Genomic DNA, 21,820 nt, shown 5'->3' on the forward strand with positions numbered 1-21,820 from the left:
ACTAGGCAAATTGATTTGGATTTGGTATATTTATAATTTGGATTAAAATGATGCTTTGATGACTTATTTTGATGATATGAAATGTTTGAAATTTCTATCTGTTTGATCTGTAAACTCCGGTAAGGCTCTGTAACCCGGTTCCGGCGAAGAATACGGGTTGGGGGTGTTACACTCAAAGTTTTACATTTCATTCAATTTAGTCCTTAAAACTGAATTAGCCATAACTTTCGATTTTAAGCCTCGATTTAAAAATTGACTTCAATTACATCCCTTATAGACTCTCTACTTTCTATTTATACTAAAATTTCACAATAATGTTACATTTTAATCACTTTAATCTTTATAAACAAAACTAACAATTAAGCTTTACAATCTAGTCTTTTTTCATAATTTAAGCTTAAAATATGTCAATTTAATATCAATTTCTTCAAGAAATCAACAATGGAAACTATAAATAAAAAAAACTTTAATAGTTTTGAAAATTGGCACATGGGCTAACTAAATAAAGTTTTCATGACCTTAAAAACATAGAAATTACAAGAAAATAGTATGAAGGGAAATAGCAGTTTTATTTCTTTAATTCAACTTAATAATTAGGTTGTAATTGTAGCACTCCTAACTCGTATCCGTCACCGAAATAGGGTTATGAGGTTGTCGAAACCATTTTTTTGAAAATGGAAAATCGACTTTTGAAAACGAAAAGTTGGGAGTCGCCACCAATCATTTTTAATAGGGTGTGATTGGATCACCTCAAAACACGGTCGTTTTTAATAAATAAATAAATTTTTCAAAACGACAATTTTGGTCTGCGAAAATAGAAAACCGGTTCGGGAGTCAGTTACGTATGAGGAAGGATTAGCACCCTCGACACGCCCAAAATTGGTACTTGATTGATTATTTAGTGTCTTAATGTAGAAAATTAAAGATTTGGACAGAGTTCAAAACGCGATCCTCCTTTTATTGGCTTTTAAAACATTTAGGTAAGTCAAATGTGTATTAAAGACCATCTCACCTCAAAGTAAAACATTACATCCAGTACGTTAGGACACAAAATTTTTGACCCTCAATTGTGAGCTTGCCTTTAAAACGTGCGTTTTAGCCTTAAGAGGATATTCGAATATTCAAAACAAACAAAGAAAGCGAAGCCCAATATGTTAGGGCACAATTCTTCGAATTCTTTAAATACCGAACATTAACTTTATTTTGAAAATTTTTTAGAGCGAACTGGTAAGAGGATATTTGAATATTCAAGACAAATAAAGAAAGCGAAACCCAGTACGTTAGGGCACGATTCTTCGAATTCTTTAAATACCGAACATTGCCTTTATTTTGAAAAATTTTGAGAGAAGATCAATGGATAAATGAATTAAGGACATAGATTTTTTTAAAAAATGATGATAATAGACAACATGAAAATAATAATATGAGAATAATGCTAACCATATATAAGTAATAAAAAATAATAATAGTAATTAATAGAAATAATTAATAAAACAACAGTAATAATAAATACAATAATGTAATAAACATTGTGCTAATAGTATTAATAATAATATTAAAAACATGATGATAATAACAAAAAATATGTTGACGATAACATTAAATATGGGGGATAATAGTAAAAAAAAATAGAATAACAATGTTAAATTAGTAATAGTGAGAAATTGTAAATAATAATAATTTGATATAAAAATGGTAACCGATAATAAACAGTGGTATAAAAAAATAATATAATAAGTCTATGTATAATAGAAATTTATATTTAAAATAATTAACTTCGCTTAAAAATATATATATTTACATAATAAATATATAATAATAAATAAATAATATAATAATATGAAACATAACTCAAATTAATTAAATTAATATAAAATAATAAAAAAATATATAAAATTAATAAGAATAAAGCTCAAATTAATTAATTTAACAGTAAAATAACAAAAATAAAAAAAGGGGTTAAATTGAATTAAAAATGAAACTTTAGGGCCAAATCAGAAAGGAAATAAAATCAAAGGTCAACTCCCTCTCTTTTCCCTTCTTTCGTTTGTGTAAAGAAAAAATGTGAACGCCAAAGTAAACAAAATTGAATAATATAAAAAGTTACCTTAAAAATCTGATTTGTATTCTCTTTGATTTCGTATGTATATTCTCTAAAAAATTCCCCCTTACAATAGTTTTCCATGGCTTTTATAGCCAAATTTTACAACTTATAACAAGTAGGGTGATGGAGTTAGTGGTCGGTTTAGTGGGGTGTTTAATTTGGGCTGGTTTGATTGGGCCCGGGCAGAAATTTGGTACTACAGCTGCCCCTCTTTGCTCATTATCGTGTAACGAGAATAGAGCAAAGATTTTAAAAGGGCCAAATTTGCCTGGGCTGGCTGAGTCTTGTCTTCTTTGCCGCAACTCACCGCACCTTATTGCTTCAAAACGCTCCGTTGCTGCTTCACAGAGATGTGATCTGTTGTAATTTGATCTACTTTACTCTTGCTCAGTAAAGATAAGATCTGGTATGTTTAGCCTGCTCCACTCCTGCTCAGTGAAGATAAGGCTGATGATTGGAATCTGCTCCATTACCGATACATGGAGATAAGATTCATCAAAATTTAATCTACTTTGCTCCTGCTCAGCGAAGATAAGATCTAGTAAATAGCCTGCTCCACTCCTGCTCAATGAAGATAAGGCTGGTGGCTGAAATCTGCTACATTGCCGATACATGGAGATAAGATTCACCAAAACTTGATTTGCTCCACTCCTGCTCAGTGGGATAAGGCTTGCCGAAATCTATAATTTTAATCAATTTTGCTACACTGTCCACTGGGGAATCCATTTGTAGAAGTGATTTCCTATGGTTTATGTTTATGCTAAATGATTAGGATGCTATAATCAACATGAATCAAATGCCCCTAACTAAATGTATTATGAATGACATTTGTACGAATGCAGAATGTCATGAAAATAATCCCATTTTAATGCTTGGGCTACCATTACTCGTTGTCTGTTAAGGCTATCGCTTCACTGACATGAGTCTTTCTTGTTCAGCTGCTACTTTCCGACAGAAAACTCATAGAAACAATCCATTTTGTTCAGCTGGTTTGCCCCACTATAATTTCAAAATCCAGTCCACTGTACTTTATGGGATATAAGGCTTGCACCATCTTCAAACTCTCCTACTACAACTCGGGGGAATATAATCTGATTCCTCTTCAATTCATTCCCCCCGCAATTTTAAGGGTACAAGATTTGACTCTTCTTCCATTAATTTGGTCTGCTACACCATTCTTGGGTGTCATGACCAAATTTATATGCTTGATATTTGCATGGATGCAAAATACCATCTTTCTCTCGAGAATGATCCCCTTTTAAAGCTTGGGTTGACATTGCTTGCTATTCGTCAAGATTGTACCTTCGATGCAATATTTGTCTCTGATATATTTGACAGGAAATCTTAAGGGGTAGTCCCTCAGACAATTCCAACCCTTAGGCTCGGTAAATTCTAAACAACAGTCATGTTTTAGGTTCCCGTATTATTTAGAAACTTCTAGAGTCATAAGCAGAATCTCCTTTGTGGAAATATTTTAATCTATATTTCAATGCGAAATGCTTGAAAGAGATCATGGCAAGGGATAAGAATGAAATTAATTAAGAGCATAGCTCGCAACAATTAAAGTAATCGGAGATATCCAAGGTAATAAAATAAAAATGATTGGGGCGTATCTCGAAAACAATAAGGCAACCAAGGATAGTAAACATGGGTAAGATAGAAAATTAAGTGCCCCAGATATCGCAGCCTGAGCTTCTCTGTACAAACTTCTTGATGACCATTTGAGCTCAACATGTGTTTAGGTGATCCGAAGTACTTTGTCAATGCCCCGAGATGTAGCATACTTCTTCATTGTTAACTCAGGCATAGTAAGACTACTGTATGCCACACTTTCGATCCAAATTTGAGCCGCCCTTTTCGGGTTTTCAACTCAAATCCCCTTTGGTCTCAAAGCGCCATTTGCAGGTTTTTGCCTTGGCCTCTCCTTTGCTTTTCTTTTCATTCTCTTTTTTATTTTTCTCTTCTTTTTTCTTTTCCTTTTTTCTCTTTCCTTTTTCTCTTTTTTTTTTGAAAGTGAAGTATCCTTCGATTAAATCCAAGTTCACAGGGTCAGGCAAGTTCTTGCCATTTATCTTAATCAACATCAATGCCCCTACCAGGGATAAGGTCATTCCCAATTTGACATCCATTTTCACTGAGATCTTTTTGTATGGGAAGGATCATTCTCAAAACTAAGTTTCCTTGATGAAATTTTCTGGAATGATCTTCCCGTCATCACTTCGTATCATTTGATCGTAACGGATAATTTTTGACCTCCTTTTTCAATCAGGTTCACTTGATCATCGGAATTGGATTTACTCAACTCTGACAAAACTCGTGGAGAAGAGACCTTACCAAAATTGCATTCATTCCATAAATCAACGAAAAACGTTGCCCTGGTGAAGGTTCTGATAGAGGCTCCCATTATCCTTTTTTTTTGCACTGTTCATTTTCGGGCGATATGGTATATAATATTGAACAGCCCGGATGCTTCAGATATCGTACTGCTATTTAAATTTAGTACATCGTCAGATATGGTCCTTTTCGGTACTCCATACTAACATAGAAAATGCTGGCTATTGACCTCGCATCATTGACATATGAGGCAGCTTCTTTCCACTTGGCAACATAATCGACGACCACAAAAAGAATCAATAATTTTCAAAGGCTTTTGGTGAAATCAGCCTGACGGCACACATGCCCTATATAGAAGAAGATTATAGGATTCACTGATTCTTTGCAACATGAGGTTTGCTTCTCATCTTGTTCACCGTCATCAACAGATCAGGAGATAAGCTACAATCTTAGTCATCTTCAAAGTCTTGAGGTCCCACTAAACACATATCTCGCTTAAAAGGAGATTTTAAGTTAGCAACAGTGTCACTCATATCATTGATATCTGAAGACCTGTTATAAGGATGAAAGAAATTTTGAAGAACAAGAGAAACCAATAATATTTACTCGTGTGGTATGATTATGAATGAAATGATAAAGAACAGATGTTTGAAATAAAAAACAAGAGAATTTATTTCATTGAAATAAAGACGCTAGACATAAGCCTATTTCACAAAAGGATTCTTATTGCCTATAGTGTAACACCCCCTACCTGTATCTGTCGCCGGAATAGAGTACGAGGCATTACCGAGAAGCACGAAACACTTACAGATAGTTTAAATACATTTTCATAACAATTTGTTTCGATTTCATACTATTTCATATTTAAGCTTTATTCACTAAAGTATTTGAAATATCATTTTTATGCAAATAGCACACATGAGGTACATAATTCTATAATTATGAATGAACACATTTATCAAACATATTCCATGTTTTTATATATATCATAGTTTCATATTTCCATGTATCAATTACCATCACTTCCTCGTATTTCAAACAAATACGTGTAACAATTCATAAATATGCAATTCATTAACTCTTCCTACCAATTACGATTTAAATTGCCAAATCACTTATTGAGCCCAATTTCAATGTTCACTAAAATTTATCATATAAATTTTAATGTATGTATTCATCAATAAATTCCATGTACAAATATCATCATCTTATATTTCCACATACATTTGCTTTCCACATTTATGAATTCAAATAGCATATACAATACAAACCAATGTATTTCAAGTACGTTTTCATGATATTTCATTTCGAACTCAGATTATTTCATACTAGAAGTTTTCTCATTAACTCATTTGGAGTACCAATTCGTACGGATAATACACTTAAGGCGTAGAAATATATAATCACAAATGAATTCATCCATCAACCAAGTTTTATGCTCATGTCTCATCAACTCGTATTTTCTTATGTCACATAATTCCATGTAATACTTACCAAACTTCTTCAAATTAGTGAACATCTTACGAAATTGAGTACTTCGTTTTTTCGATGCTATAGTTCAACTATGGTCTTACACATCTTTACATAATGATGCCATAGCCCAGCTATGGTCTTACACGTAATCACATATCTCACTGATGTCATATCCCAGATATGGTCTTATACAATAGCATATATCACACCGATGCCATATCCCAGATATGGTCTTATACAGAAATCACTTGTCACTTGTCACTTGTCACTTGTCACTTGTCACTTGTCACTTGTAGCCAAAGCTACCACTATTCACTGATCAGGTAGCTGGTGCTATCATTTTTCACTGATCAGGTAGCCGGAGCTACCACTTTTCACTGATCAGGTAGCCGAAGCTACCACTTTTCACTGATTAGGTAGCAGAAGCTACCACTTTTCACTGATCAGGTAGCTGAAACTACCACTTTTCACTGATCAGGTAGCTGAAGCTACCACTTTTCAGTTGTCATTTGCCATTGATCAGATAAGTGTAGCCGAAGCTATCACTTATCACTTTCACTTGTCCTTAATCAGATAAGTGTAGCCGAAGTTATTACTTATCACTTTTATTTGTCCTTGATCAGATAAGTGTAGCCGAAGCTATCACTTATCACTTGTTTCCATGGTCCAACCATGGTCTTTTCCTTCAATTCATCTTGTCACTGAACTGAAATGCTCAATTTGATCATTTATTCAATTTTCATGCTTTTACATTATTCACGATTTTATCATCAATACATATGAAATAACTCATCATAAAATTCATAAAATTAACAAATAATCACTAAAATTTAGCCATATAAACTCACAAGTTCAATTTTTGTATTATAACGATAATCATAATTTCATAATAAATATTCCAAATAAAACATTATATCATTTCTAATCCAACACTCATCGATTATAACCGGGCATGTGATCAATTTATACACGAGTCATTCATATATATGTATATTTTTCCTCCTCCTCCTCTCCATCCACATCCTTAGTATAAACAACACACTTGTAAGTAACATTATCCATAATTTTCATTATCTACTTATGTGAATATTCAAGCTATCCATCTGTGTCACAGTCACTAAATTATTTTTATCTTGAGCTAAAGAACTCCAAATTAAGATCCACTAATTTTATATGAAACTAGACTCATATACCTTCTTACCATAAAAATTTCATAATTTTTTGTTGGTCCAATTAATACAGTTTATTCATTGAAGTCTCCCCTGTTATGCTGTCTAACAGTTCCGACCCTTCTTCACTAAAAATTAATTATCTTCTCGTACAGGATTCGAATGATGTCCTCGTTTGTTTCTATTGAAAATAGACTCATTCAGAATTCTAAGAATATAAATTTAAGCCTCTAATTATTTTTATACAATTTTTTATGATTTTCCAAATTTAGAACAGGGGAACTCGAAATCATTCTGACATTGTCTCCCAAAAGTTATTGTATCTGATGATTTACAATTCCATTGCTTACATAATTTCTTTTATAAGAAACTAGACTCAATAAGCTTTAATTTCATATTTTATTCATCCTCTAATTCGATTTCTATAATTTTTAGTGATCTTTCAAAGTTAGACTACTGCTGCTGTCTAAAACAGTTTTAGTGCAAAATGTTTATTTCCATTTTGCCCCAAATTTCACAATTCATACAATTCAGTCCTTGCTCAATTAACCCCTCAATTAAGATAATTTTCTCAATTAACACTTTTTCTAGACATTATAAGTTATTTCATAACTATTGAAATTCAGAATTTCCATATGAAACTTTAACTTCAAACTCTTTTAGAATTAGGTCCCAAACATTCACTTTCTATTCAATTCTTTCAATAAAATCAGCATATAAATAATTTAAAGCTCTAATTCCATTCCAAATCATCATATACTTCCAGCACATGTTCATAACGACTTTCAATTTCTTTCATAGAATCAAAAACAAATGAATTCAACAAGTGGACCTAGTTGTAAAAGTCACAAAAACATAAAAATTTCAAGGAGAAAGCAAGAATTAAACTTACATGAAGCTAGAGTATGAAAAACAGCTTGAACCCTCCTCCATGGCTGTTTTTCAGCTGATGAATATGAAGAGAAATGAAGAGAATTCTAGATATTCCAATTTAGTCCCATTTTTATTTAGCCAATTTTGGCAATTTTCCAATTTTGCCCTTATTTCATCCATTTCCTGATTTTTCTCAACTATTGTCGCCAAAAATATCTCCTTTAGGACTATTTTTACTTTAGGTCCTTCCTCATTTGACAATTGAGCTATTTAATCCTTCTAGCAACTTTTACACCCTTTTTAATTTAGTCCTTTTTATTTAATTAACTACCCAAACGTAAAAATTTTCTGACTAAATTTTAATACTACCTCACCAACACTCCATAAATATTTCTAAAAATATTTATGGCTCGATTTATGAAGTTGAGGTCTTGATACCTCATTCTCGACCCAATTTACCTAATTAATTCTTTTAAATCACCAAATTCACTAATTCAAAAATGCTTTTACATTCGCATTCGACTCATAGGTATTAATTTATTAAATTTTTAACTCACCCGTCGGATTTAGTGATCTCAAATCTCTATTCCCGATACCACTGAAAATTAGGCTGTTACATCTAGGCTTAAAGCAACAAGTGTGTTTTGAATATGACTCTAGATTCGCCCTAAAAAATACAGGGATCTCTTCCACCGTCCCATCGTTTAAAACACTCCCAAGTATGCAAAGGTGAATGCCTGTCAAATTCTTTTCTCCGCATCATTGATTATTACGTTTACCCCTTCATCAGCATGGTTGGGTAACTGATTTTCTATTCCAGACTGTTGTCGAACTTCATAATACCCATTTCAACTAGCCTTTCGACTAACTTCTTAAAAGGGATACAATTTTCTATCGGCTGCAACGAGTTTTGAGTAGAACGGTGCTACAACATGTGCATCAAATAATCTTTTGCCTAGCTCTTTATATGTCATTAGGATAGGCGTAAACTGTATCATCTTCGTATTTCTCTTTGTGCTCGGCTCCTGCCTTGGTGCAACTTGTTGGCCTGTGACTACCGTTCTCGATTGATTAACGGTGATAGGTTTTGAATAGCCTGAGATCACATTGCTTACCTCACTTTCCTTTTTATTTAAGGCTGACCTTCTCGTGCTTTCCCCCGTTTCTATCTTCCCATACCTTATTGCATTTTCTATCATTTCACCAAACATCACTATGTCTGCGAAACTCTTAGTCGCGCTCCCCAACATATGATGAATGAAAGGTGCCTTCAAGGTATTAATAAACAACATAGTCGTTTCTTTTTCCAGCAGTGGTGGTTGGACTTGCGTAGCGACTTCCCTCCACCTCTGGGGTATTTCCTGAAGCTTTCACCTGACATTTTCTCTATGTTCTGTAATGTAATCCTGTCAGGCGCTATATCGATCACATGGCCATACTGTTTCATGAAGGCCTGCGCCAAATCCTTCCATGATTTGACCTGAGCACGGCTCAACTAATTGTACCATTCGGCTGCGGCCCCAGTCAAACTATCCTGAAAACAGTGAATCAACAATTGGTCATTATTGACATATCCCGTCATTCTCCGACAGAACATTGTAATGTGAGCCTCAGGGCAGCTGGTTCTATTATATCTTTCAAATTCTGGCATCTTGAACTTCAGAGGAAGTACTAAGTCCGGGACCAAACTGAGTTCCTTTGCGTCAACTCCGTAATAATGATCAGCACTTTTTAGCTCCTTAAACTTCTCCTCTATCCATTTGCACCGATCCTCGATCTACTTTGGGAGCTCCGCCCTTACTTTTTCCCCTTCAACCTCATCTAAATCAGGGATCGTGGGATTTTTCATATTGTTTCCAGGGTTAGAGCACGAGCCCGTTGAGAAGTTTACCGGTGCCAAAGTGTCGGCTTGATACAGAGGTTTAACATTAACAGACACCCTTGGTGGCTGTGTTTGAATGTTTACTGGGGCAAAGCTTGTAGGACAAGCAGAGTCATTGTTGTCATTCCCAGTATCACTCATACGGCATTTTCCTTTGTCAGACCCTCCCTTCAGCAGCTGTGTCAGCTGGCTCATCATGTTGTTTTGTGACTCCAGCATTTGATCCCTCATCTCCTGCTGGATCCTAGCCAGCTATTCTTGCTTCTGAGCTTGAAGTTGCTCCTGCATCTCCTTTTGCATTTGTTCTAATTTCTCTAACCTCTGATCGATATCCCTTGTTTTCCTCCGTGTATAGTAGTGATGTTCTAGGGTAACTTAAAAATCTCTAATTAATAGGGTTCTTTTGTGCAACTTAATGTTTATGATGCTATGCAATGCAAATGCATGACATGGATGCAAAAAGGAGACATCGATTCGAATTCAATTCCATTTAGAAAACTTCACTGAAAAACAAAATCTTTTACATAAAATGAATTACATATACGGTCTTGCCCTAACACCCAAAGCTTTTATTTTCCTAAGAAGGCAGGCTAACTCTAGCCCTCGATCTGACTCTAACTCATATTTAACTCCTAGCACATCTGCTTGGACCGCCAAAGTCTGCAAATGACCAGCCACCTCTCGTATCTGAGCTATAGCTTCGCCCATGAGGTAATCCCTATCTCGGACCTGATCTTGAGATCGGTGAAGCTGCTCCCCTAGTTGCTTATTATTTGCTTCCAATAAATCAATTTGATTCTCACAGTTCTGAAGTGTAGTCTCAAGTTCTTCTATTTTCTCCTTCAAATTCTCGACCTTACTTAGGCTAGCCCTTAATTCAATTACTGAGTTACGACTCCGATGTTGCTGTAGTGCCGTTCCTAACTCTGCCACCTAAGTTCTTAACATCTATTTTTCATTCTGGCTATCATCCAAACTCTTTTTACAAGTGACTTCTCGAGCTTGAGCATCATGGAACTTTTTCTCCTACCAATCAGCCCTAGTCTTTTCCTCTTGGATTTCTTGCCTCTACTGTTCAGACATTTTACCCAAGCCAGCATTTCTCATTGACTTATACAGCTGCTTGTAATCAGTCTTCAGACTATCCAGGTCCACCACAACCTCTCTCTTTCTCTTCTTCAAATTCTCAGCCTCGGATTTTTGAACATCAACATCCAGCTTTAAGTACACTTTTTCCTCCTCCAACTACTCTATTTTCCTTTCTAACTCTGAGGTTTTCTTTTCGAAGTCTTGCTTTATGATTTCCAATTCAGAGAGGACCACTCGCAGATATTTATCTATCGGTCGAGCTTCTTCTAAATTTGGCCTCGGGATATTGTCGTTAACCCTTTTACTCCACCATTCATTATATTCAAGAGTCACCATTGGATTCGCAGTAACTCTCTTTATTCAGCAGGTTTGGTTCTAGGCATTATAAATCTCGTGGCTCTTTTTCTTGGAGCCTTTCTCCCCATACGAGAACCCACTCTGAGCTAACCTATGCGTTATCAGTATAAATTGTCTAGATCTATATTGTCTCAATACAAGCAGAGGGGCGTATCCAACGGCTCCCCAAATCCCCAACAAAGGGACCTAATCATAACTCCCACATCGGTAGAGAATCTCATCGGAAACCATCCAAGGGCTTTCCATTCGATATCCTCCTCTTGGAGATTTTGAAGTATCGCCATCCATTTTCCTCTATTATGTCATCTCTTCTCGATATGGTCACTATCTCCTTCAAAGGTGAATAATCTCCGAGAAAAGGTCGGTAAGAGGCATTTTCTACCCTCCAAAAGTGGCTATGAAACCACACTAACAAGAGTTGTGTACACCCAATAAATTTTCCTTCACCTGCCCTCCGACATGCACTCAAAGATCTGAAAGTCTCAGCCAAGATTGCAGGAACATGAGTGACTCCTTTACCAAATCGGTTAAATAGATCGGCGACTGCTTCATCTACATGCCTTAAAGCCTTAGGGGAAATAACCAAACCATAAACGCTCAAGGCGAAGACATCAACTATTTTCTTCATATCAGGGTGTGCCAGGATCAGATCTTTCAAATTTTCCCAAGGGTTGCACTTTCCATTGCCTTTCTGCTAGACTCAAGCCGCAACCCACTGCTCACTCATCCCAGTGATGTTCATCAACCTCTTTACAAAGGTTGGGGTATTGACAGCTCTAGAATAAATCTTATCAACTTGAAACCTCGGACAACGAAGCAAGGCTGTATATTCCTCGACAGTAGGTGTTAAATCCACCTTTCTGAAAGTAAAACAACTGTAGGCGGAATTCCAAAATTGAGCCATGGCGCGGAACAAATACCTATCTACCTTAACATCGAGGAGATACGGAATATCACAATAATTACAGTAGAGTAGCTGCTTCATCTCCTCATCCCAGCGACTCCATAATTCTTTCAACTCCTGAAGATCATTCTGAACCACACTAATACGGGTAAAGTCCCATAATTTTGACGTGTACTCTTTTTTCAAACTGTCACCTTTCTCTAACTGTGCATTTTCTGACCATCTTTGGACAAACGCGTTGTCTTTCACTTTATCAAGGAATTCGTTCTTCATGGCAAAACTTTCTATTAGTAACCAAACCGTATATCGACACCTCCTTTTATGATGAAAATGCTATGCAATGTGATGCAAACATAAACAAAATGAAACACGTTAGTACAGGAGAAATAAACAACCTAGAACACCTATCTGGGTAACCATTAAGGTTTGGCGTAGCCTTAACTAGGGTAGGCTCCTAGGGTTTACTATATGTGGTTCAGTTCTAAAGAAAGGGGTACTTAAACCAGCAGGTTCCTCGACCCTCGCCCATTATAGGTTCATATGGATCAAGTTCGGTTCAGGGGAATACATTTCCTTATGCCCGTACGGAGGTGAAAACCTCACTAAGACATAAGTACGGATGTATTCTGAAAGCGATCCCCTAGCCCATGCGAAGGTGAAAACCTCACGAAAGCATAGTTTCTCACTCCCACTTAAAAGGTGTGACCAAAACGGTCATGCGATATGATGCGAGAGTATATAAAGAAATTCAACGGAAAAAAAAACTCAACAAGGACACAGAAAATGCAAAGCGAGGATCGTGTATTTTTAGAAAAATTGAATTTCTAAATTTCGACAAGAGGACAGAAAATAATCAATTTACATCTCGACTCTCTTATTGGTCCCCAGTGGAGTCGCCAAGCTGTCGAAACCATTTTTTTGGAAACGGAAAATCGAATTTTGAAAACGAAAAGTTGGGAGTCGCCACCAATCGTTTTTAATAGGGTGTGATAGGATCACCTCAAAACACGGTCATTTTTAATAAATAAATAAAATTTTCAAAACGACAATTTTGGTCTGCGAAAATAAAAAATCGGTTCGGGAGTCAGTTACGTACGAGGAAGGATTAGCACCCTTGACACGCCCGAAATTGGTACTTGATTGATTATTTAGTGTCTTAATGTCGAAAATTAAAGATTTGGACAGAGTTCAAAACGCGATCCTCCTTTTATTGGCTTTTAAAACATTTAGGTAAGTCAAATGTGTATTAAAGACCATCTCACCTCAAAGTAAAACATTACATCCAGTACGTTAGGACACAAAATTTTGACCCTCAATTGTGAGCTTGCCTTTAAAACGTGCGTTTTAGCCTTAAGAGGATATTCGAATATTCAAAACAAACAAAGAAAGCGAAGCCCAATATGTTAGGGCACAATTCTTCGAATTCTTTAAATACCGAACATTAACTTTATTTTGAAAATTTTTTAGAGCGAACTGGTAAGAGGATATTCGAATATTCAAGACAAACAAAGAAATCGAAACCCAGTACGTTAGGGCACGATTCTTCGAATTATTTAAATACCGAACATTGCCTTTATTTTGAAAAATTTTGAGAGAAGATCAATGGATAAATGAATTAAGGACATAGATTTTTTTAAAAATGATGATAATAGGCAACATGAAAATAATAATATGAGAATAATGCTAACCATATATAAATAATAAAAAATAATAATAGTAATTAATAAAAATAATTAATAAAACAACAGTAATAATAAATACAATAATGTAATAAACATTGTGCTAATAGTATTAATAATAATATTAAAAACATGATGATAATAACAAAAAATATGTTGACAATAACATTAAATATGGGGGATAATAGTAAAAAAAAATAATTGGAATAACAATGTTAAATTAGTAATAGTGAGAAATAGTAAATAATAATAATTTGATATAAAAATGGTAACCAATAATAAACAATGGTATAAAAAAATAATATAATAAGTCTATGTATAATAGAAATTTATATTTAAAATAATTAACTTCGCTTAAAAATATATATATTTACATAATAAATATATAATAATAAATAAATAATAAAATAATATGAAACATAACTCAATTTAATTAAATTAATAGAAAATAATAAAAAAACAAATATAAAAATAATGAGAATAAAGCTCAAATTAATTAATTTAACAGTAAAATAACAAAAATAAAAAAAGGGGTTAAATTGAATTAAAAATGAAACTTTGGGGCCAAATCAGAAAGGAAATAAAATCAGAGGTAAACTCCCTCTCTTTTCCCTTCTTTCGTTTGTGTAAAGAAAAAATGTGAACGCCAAAGTAAACAAAATTGAATAATATAAAAAGTTACCTTAAAAATCTGATTTGTATTCTCTTTGATTTCGTATGTGTATTCTTTAAAAAACTCCCCCTTACAATAGTTTTCCATGGCTTTTATAGCCAAAATTTACAACTTATAACAAGTAGGGTGATAGAGTTAGTGGTCGGTTTAGTGGGGTGTTTAATTTGGGCTGATTTGATTGGGCCCGGGCAGAAATTTGGTCCTACAGAGGTATTACCGGACAAGACACAATTTTCAAACAATCATAAATATGCACTTGCACAAACTTTTAAACCAAACAATCCTTATATATATTTATTTATTTATTTATTTATTTATTTATTTATTTAAAAATACCACATAGCCGAATATAATTTTAATGTAACTTAAATAATATGCAAAACATACAAATTACATTACACTTCAAAAGCAAACTAAAATTATACATTAATAGAACCCACAAAACCAAATACAGATAATCACTACAATTTGATCAACTTATATTCGACATTTGTACTTTATAACATGTACAATCAATTTTTATAATCATAATTAAAGTACTGACTTATACATTATACAACATTCATCTAACATCAAGTAGGTCACTTATATATGATACTCAAACTCATATAATTCTCATGGTTTACTATTACTCAAATCACTATTCATTTAGTCATTTATTATCGTCTCACTTACATACCATATTAAACAAAACAATCTCAATAGATAATCATTATTTAACTTCATTAACCATAACTATTTATTTAACCATTTAAACACTTTAAGTATACATACATTTTCCATGCAAACCAAACCAACATAATCTATGCATATTCGAACATACACATACATCATTAACATTTTTAATCTGTTAATAACCAAAGCCAAGTTTCATTCATTAAAACATAACATACCCTATATCATGCACATCTAAATATACCCTAAACAAGCTTAACATCTGAACTATTGTTTATAATTGACTATACATACACCAAAATCGAATTCACAAACATATACTTACAAAAACATTAACCAATTTTTTTAAAGCATATAACTCACAAAAGTAATAATTAAACTCCAAAGTTAGACATGATCAAGTATATATATACCACCATTATCAAGCTAATTCCAAATCATATAACACATAACTCAAACAATACTTATTTAAATCACATATCATTTTTACCAAAATGAAATCAATCCATAAGCAAACTTAACCAAAATCAAACATGGAAATTTAGCCATTTTTGCATGGCCTTATACAAACCATAGTCAACATTTCAAAAGTATGTTCCAGCCTATACATACCATAATTCAAGTTCAACTATATAAATACCGAAACAGTGGATAGTGTGATGAACTTTACTGATGATCCCCGAGCTTGTAACTTGCTTCAAAATCTATAAAACAGAATCACATGTATACATAGAGTAGTCATAAGCAAATAAACAATTCAAATTATATAATCAATTCATTTAAGTTAACCAAATTATATTAAACTCATCATTTCTTAATCTCAAACTACAAAATTACATATATAATACATTTCATACTCCACTTTCCACCTTGGCCGAATGTTCAAGTGATCAAATTTATCAAATGTTATTCAACTTTCATAATCAAAATGTCATTAAATAACCAAACATACATATGCTCAATACACAAACTTAAGAATCATAATATAACATCATGTACATTTATTACTTATTTGGCCGAATATACATATTATAATCACATATATATTTCATTTGTATCAAATGCAATTTGTAATAAATAATCAAATTACTCACTTACCTTAATTTAATTAAGTAATAAGCTAATTCATACCTGGTCATTTAGCTCGTTTTACACATTTGATCACACTTATCATTTCCCGTTGAACCATTTGGAATTGGATAGGACACTCAGATAATCACACATAATACCAACATCCCAGACGTGGTCTTACATGTAATCACATATCGGTGCCACTATCCCAGACAGGGTCTTACTCGCACACATATATCGGAGTCACATATTGATGTTATGGTCTTACTCGCACACATAAGTCGGAATCCTATGTCATGACATATGTATCCTAACTATTCGTAAGGTTCATACAGGGCTTTCGGACGTCGTAATTTGATCGAAACAAACACGTGAACATGGTTACCGAGCTTATATACATTCGGCATTTGCAATTAAATATTCTCACATTTCATTTCAGCAGATATAATTTGCATTTAATTAAAATTAAGTATGTCTATTTGCTTATAAACTTACCTCGGATGATGAAAAACCGGTACAGATCGGCTAGTCGACAACTTTAGTTTTCCCTCGATCTAAATCTGATTTTCTCTTTTCTTGATCTAAATTAATATAAATTAAAATTATTAAATCAAATATTCAATCAAATTTATCCAAAAACATACAAATAGATAAATTACACTTTTACCCCTAATATTTTACATTTTTCACAATTTAGTCCCTATTGCACAAAACACAAAATATACAAAATGTTACAACAACATAGTTAGGCCGTACCTTACTTATATACATACAAGTCCTTACATTTCATTTATTTCACATTTTAGTCCCTCAAATTATTATTTTTTCAATTTAACCCTAATTACTCAAATTCATCAAAAATTCCAATACAAAACATATTAATCCAAAACATATCTTCCCATATTCATCATCAAACATCACAAAACACAAATATTCATCAATGGCATAACTCAAAATATTCATCAAAATCAGAAATTCTAGCATCGATCGGATAGTATTCGAAGCAACGATCTCAAAAACGTAAAAATTATCAAAAACTGAAACCAAACTAACCTTGAATTTCAATCAACAATGGTCGAATACCTAACTTGTCTTTTTTTCTTTCTTTTTTTCGGCAAGAAGATGATAAAATGGCTTTATTTTCATGCCATTTGTTTTATTTATTTAACATTAATAATATATTTACCTAACCATCCATTAAAATATTTATAATTACCAAAATGCCAAACCATAAATTCCATTAAAATTTTAATGGTCAAATTACAACATAAAAACCTTCCCTTTAATAAGCCTTAACAATTAAGCACTTCTAATAAATAGCCAGTCACTTTATAATTTACGCGATTAAGTCCTTTTATTTAATCAGCACTCAAACAACAAAATTAAATCACGAAAATTTCACACACACAAATTCACACATAATAAACACAGAAAATAATTTTTAAATATTTTTTTGACTCGGATTCATGGTCCCGAAATCACCGTTCCGAATAGGGTCTAAACCGGGCTGTTACAGTAATTAAGCTTAATTATTTAACAGATTTATGTTTTAATTACTCAAACATTAGTGGATTCTTCCATAATATTCTGCTAGCACATAATATAAAATGGTTTAATTGCCATTTTGTACCTTTAGCTAACTGTAATTTAAGTTATTAAGTCTTTGGCCAAATAAAAACTTATAGCAATAAGACTTTTACAATGTAGTCTTTGTACCCTAATTAAGCAATTAATTCAACAAATTACTTGACCAAACTTTGGGAAACTTTAGTGGAGTATTGGAAATCAGATTGTTACACCGTTGACTGGTCAAAAATTATTATAATACTTTAAAAAATTGTAAAAAAATAAAAGCTTGTAAAACTTATTGAAAATTAGTAAAAATTCATTTAAAAATATATAATTATATATTATTTAAAAGACTAAAAGTTCTAGAAATTGTAAAAAATTATAAAAATTCTTAAAAATTATAATTCTTTTAAATATAAAAATGTGAAAATTATTAAAAATTTCAACCAATTCACAATCAATTATCAATTCATACAAATTTTACAATTTATTTAATTTTGTCCTTAAAATAGGGACAAGCATAACTTTCAATTCAAAGCCCAGATTAGAATCCAACTTCACCAAAATTCATTAGAGACCTTCTATTTTCTATTCATATCAACATTTCGTAACATTTTTCTATTTTATTCAATTTGGTCCCTAATGTACTAAACTAACAATTAAACTTTACAATTTAGTCCTTTTCATATACTAAGCTTAGTTTCTAACAACTCCACATCAAATTCATTCAATTCTCAACAATGACAACTTTTGAAAATTTTAACAGTTTTACAAATTAGTACATGGGCTAGCTAAATCAAGCTCCCATTGCCTCAAATCTATAAAAATTAATGAAAAATGAAAAGGACTTACTTGAAATTAAGGGATGAATATGCAAAGTTTTCAAAAGCTTCATCCAATGGTTTTTTAGAGTGGACGGTGGTGTATAGATGATGAAGATGTTTATCAACTTTTTCCACTATCTTTAATATATATAATTAGTTTAGTTTTAATTAAACTTAATTAATTAACTTAATCATAACTCATTAATCACTAATAATTAATTATTTTAATCTAATGGTAATTAACATCACATCTCACTATCATTCCTTTTTAAAAATGAATAAAATTATAAAAGTTATTTAAAAATTATAATAATTTTATAATCTAAAAATTATAATAATTCTTACAATTTTTCTTAAAACTATCTTCTAATTTTCAAATTCAATGCTTCTTTTTCTAATTCAAAGTTTAGTTCATTTGTCAAGGTTTTCCTTGTAACACCCCTAACTCGTATCCGTCACTGGAATAGGGTTATGAGGCATTACTGATCAAATCACATCAATATTACATACTTTAAACATTCATAGTCATAATTATGCAAAAACACAATCATATTGTCCCTTACGAGGCTCTTGAAGGCCTTAAAACATGCTTAGAAGTGGTTCGAGACTAAACTGATAAAATTTGCAAATTTTGGGAAACTTATAAAATTTTCAAGCATTCAAGGGTCATACGCCCGTGTGAACAGGCTATGTGCCTCACACGGCCACCAGACACGCCCGTGTCACAGGCCGTGTGAAAACAATGCATACATACTGACTTGCACCACACGGCCGAAGAAACGCCCGTATGCCATGGCTGTGGAAAAACTAAAGGGGTTACTGACTTGGGTCACACGGTTGGCCACACGCCCATGTACCAGCTCGTGTGTCACACACGGCTAGTAGACACGCCTGTGTGTCTAGGCCGTGCCAAACCTGTAGGGTATACTGACTTAATTCGAAGGGCTACCCCAAGGGACACACTGCCATATACCAAAGCCATGTGTCACACACAGTCAAGCCACACGCTCGTGTGCTCGGCCGTGTGGAGTGAAAATAGGCTTAGTTGAAGCCACATTTCTCACCCTTTTTCAAGCATACCTAAACCACCACATTTGTACCAATCCAATACATTCAAAGGCAGCCAAAACATACTATTTCATACACATAATATGACATTTATAATCCATTCAATCAACCCCTAAAATCATAAACAAAAACATACCAAAACAACAAGTCTTAACCTTAACTTCTATATGTATTTTCTCACCATCTTATCAACTATTTTATGCCTCATAATATACCATTTCATCATTAATAAACCAATTCATAACATACCATTTCTCAATCATGATACATCATTGATAATTAACCAAATCAATTACTCATCTAGCAAACACATGAATCCATATTAATCTTGCCAAAACATAAGACATTATATGCATCATAAATCACTTATCAAACTTATGAATTAGGCTAACTTATATGGCCATACACACTCCAATATTTACAAGCCAAATCTCATGGCTAATATCATAACTCAAAACATACCAAGATAATACTAGCCTATACATGCTATATACCATATATACAAAGCTTCAAAAGTACCAACAAGATGATCGATAGTGTGACAATGTTCCTGATGATCCTCGAGTCCGAGCTAGCTTCGATTATCTATAAAACATGGAAAGAACACACAAAGTAAGCTTTAAAAGCTTAGTAAGCCATACACAACTAAATTACCACATGAATCAACATCATTTCCATCAATAGACAAAGTTCGAGTAAGCACATATAAATACACTAACCTTTCTCAATTAGTGCTTATTCAAATTCACAGGTAATTTCATCAAATACTTCATTTTTCAATACTCGTATGAATCTTGTACGTATCTGTATCATATAACTCGTCCACACATGATTTATCGACTTGACTTTGCCTGTTAAACCATTTGAAATCGTTAAGGATACTCGAAAATCATAATAGCTCGTACAATGCCATATCCCAAATATGGTTTTACATGTCGTCACATATCGATGCCACTGTCCCAGACAGGGCCTTACACAAAATCATATAACGATGTCAACGCCCCAGACATCGCCTTACACATAATTACAATACAATGCCAATGTCCCAGACATGGTCCTACATGTAATCACATCTCGGTAATCTAATGTCATGACATTTGTATCCTATACTATTCCTAAGGTTCGTGTGGGACTTTCAGATATCGAAACTTCGTCAATTCTTGCTCATATTTTCTCGTTAAACATTCATAGAAATTCAATAAAAATTAAACATTTATAAATCAATTTCAATGTATTTATTTGCATATGAACTTACCTCCTATTCAGGGATAAACAGACTAGATCGACTATACGATAACTTTCGATTTTTCCCCGATCTAAATCTGATTTCTTTCATTCTTGATCTAAATATATTCAAAATTAATCAATTTAATCACCAACTCATTCAATTCAGTCCTCAAACACACATTTGGAAATTTTTACACTTTAGCCCCTAAAGTTTCACATTTTTACAATTTAGTCCTTATTTCATAAAAAACATAAATTACACAAAATCTCAATATTCCATGCTTGGCTGAATTACCCTTAAGCCCCTAGTAGCCCATATTTATCAACATTTCACACATTTAACCACACAGTTTACAAATTTCACAATTTAATCATATTTAAGCATTTTCATCAAAAATCACTTTACAAAACATATTAATCTATCAACAATTATTCATTTTCCATCATCAAAATTCAAAAACATTAAGCTACCATCAATGGAAACTCACAAATTCATCAACAAATTCAGAAATTAGGGTACAGGCTAGTTAGTACTCAAGGCAACGATCACAAAAACATAAAAATCATCAAAAATCAAACAAAATCACATACCAATTTGAGCTCACAAATACTGAACCCTAAGAAGCTTCAATGGCTTCTTTTCTCTCTTTAAAATTCGACTAAGTGATGAATAAACAAGATGATACCTTGTTTTGTTTTTAATTTATTCATTTTATTACTAAATTACTTTATTAACCTTTACTAAACCATTTAAAATCATCATAATATATGCTCATTTATGTCCATTCCCACTATCAATGGTCTATTCACAACATAAGGACTTCACATTTACTCAACCATAGCAATTAA

The sequence above is a fragment of the Gossypium hirsutum genome, chromosome A09 (genome assembly GCF_007990345.1).
Source record: "Gossypium hirsutum isolate 1008001.06 chromosome A09, Gossypium_hirsutum_v2.1, whole genome shotgun sequence".
Taxonomy (NCBI): Eukaryota; Viridiplantae; Streptophyta; class Magnoliopsida; order Malvales; family Malvaceae; genus Gossypium; species Gossypium hirsutum.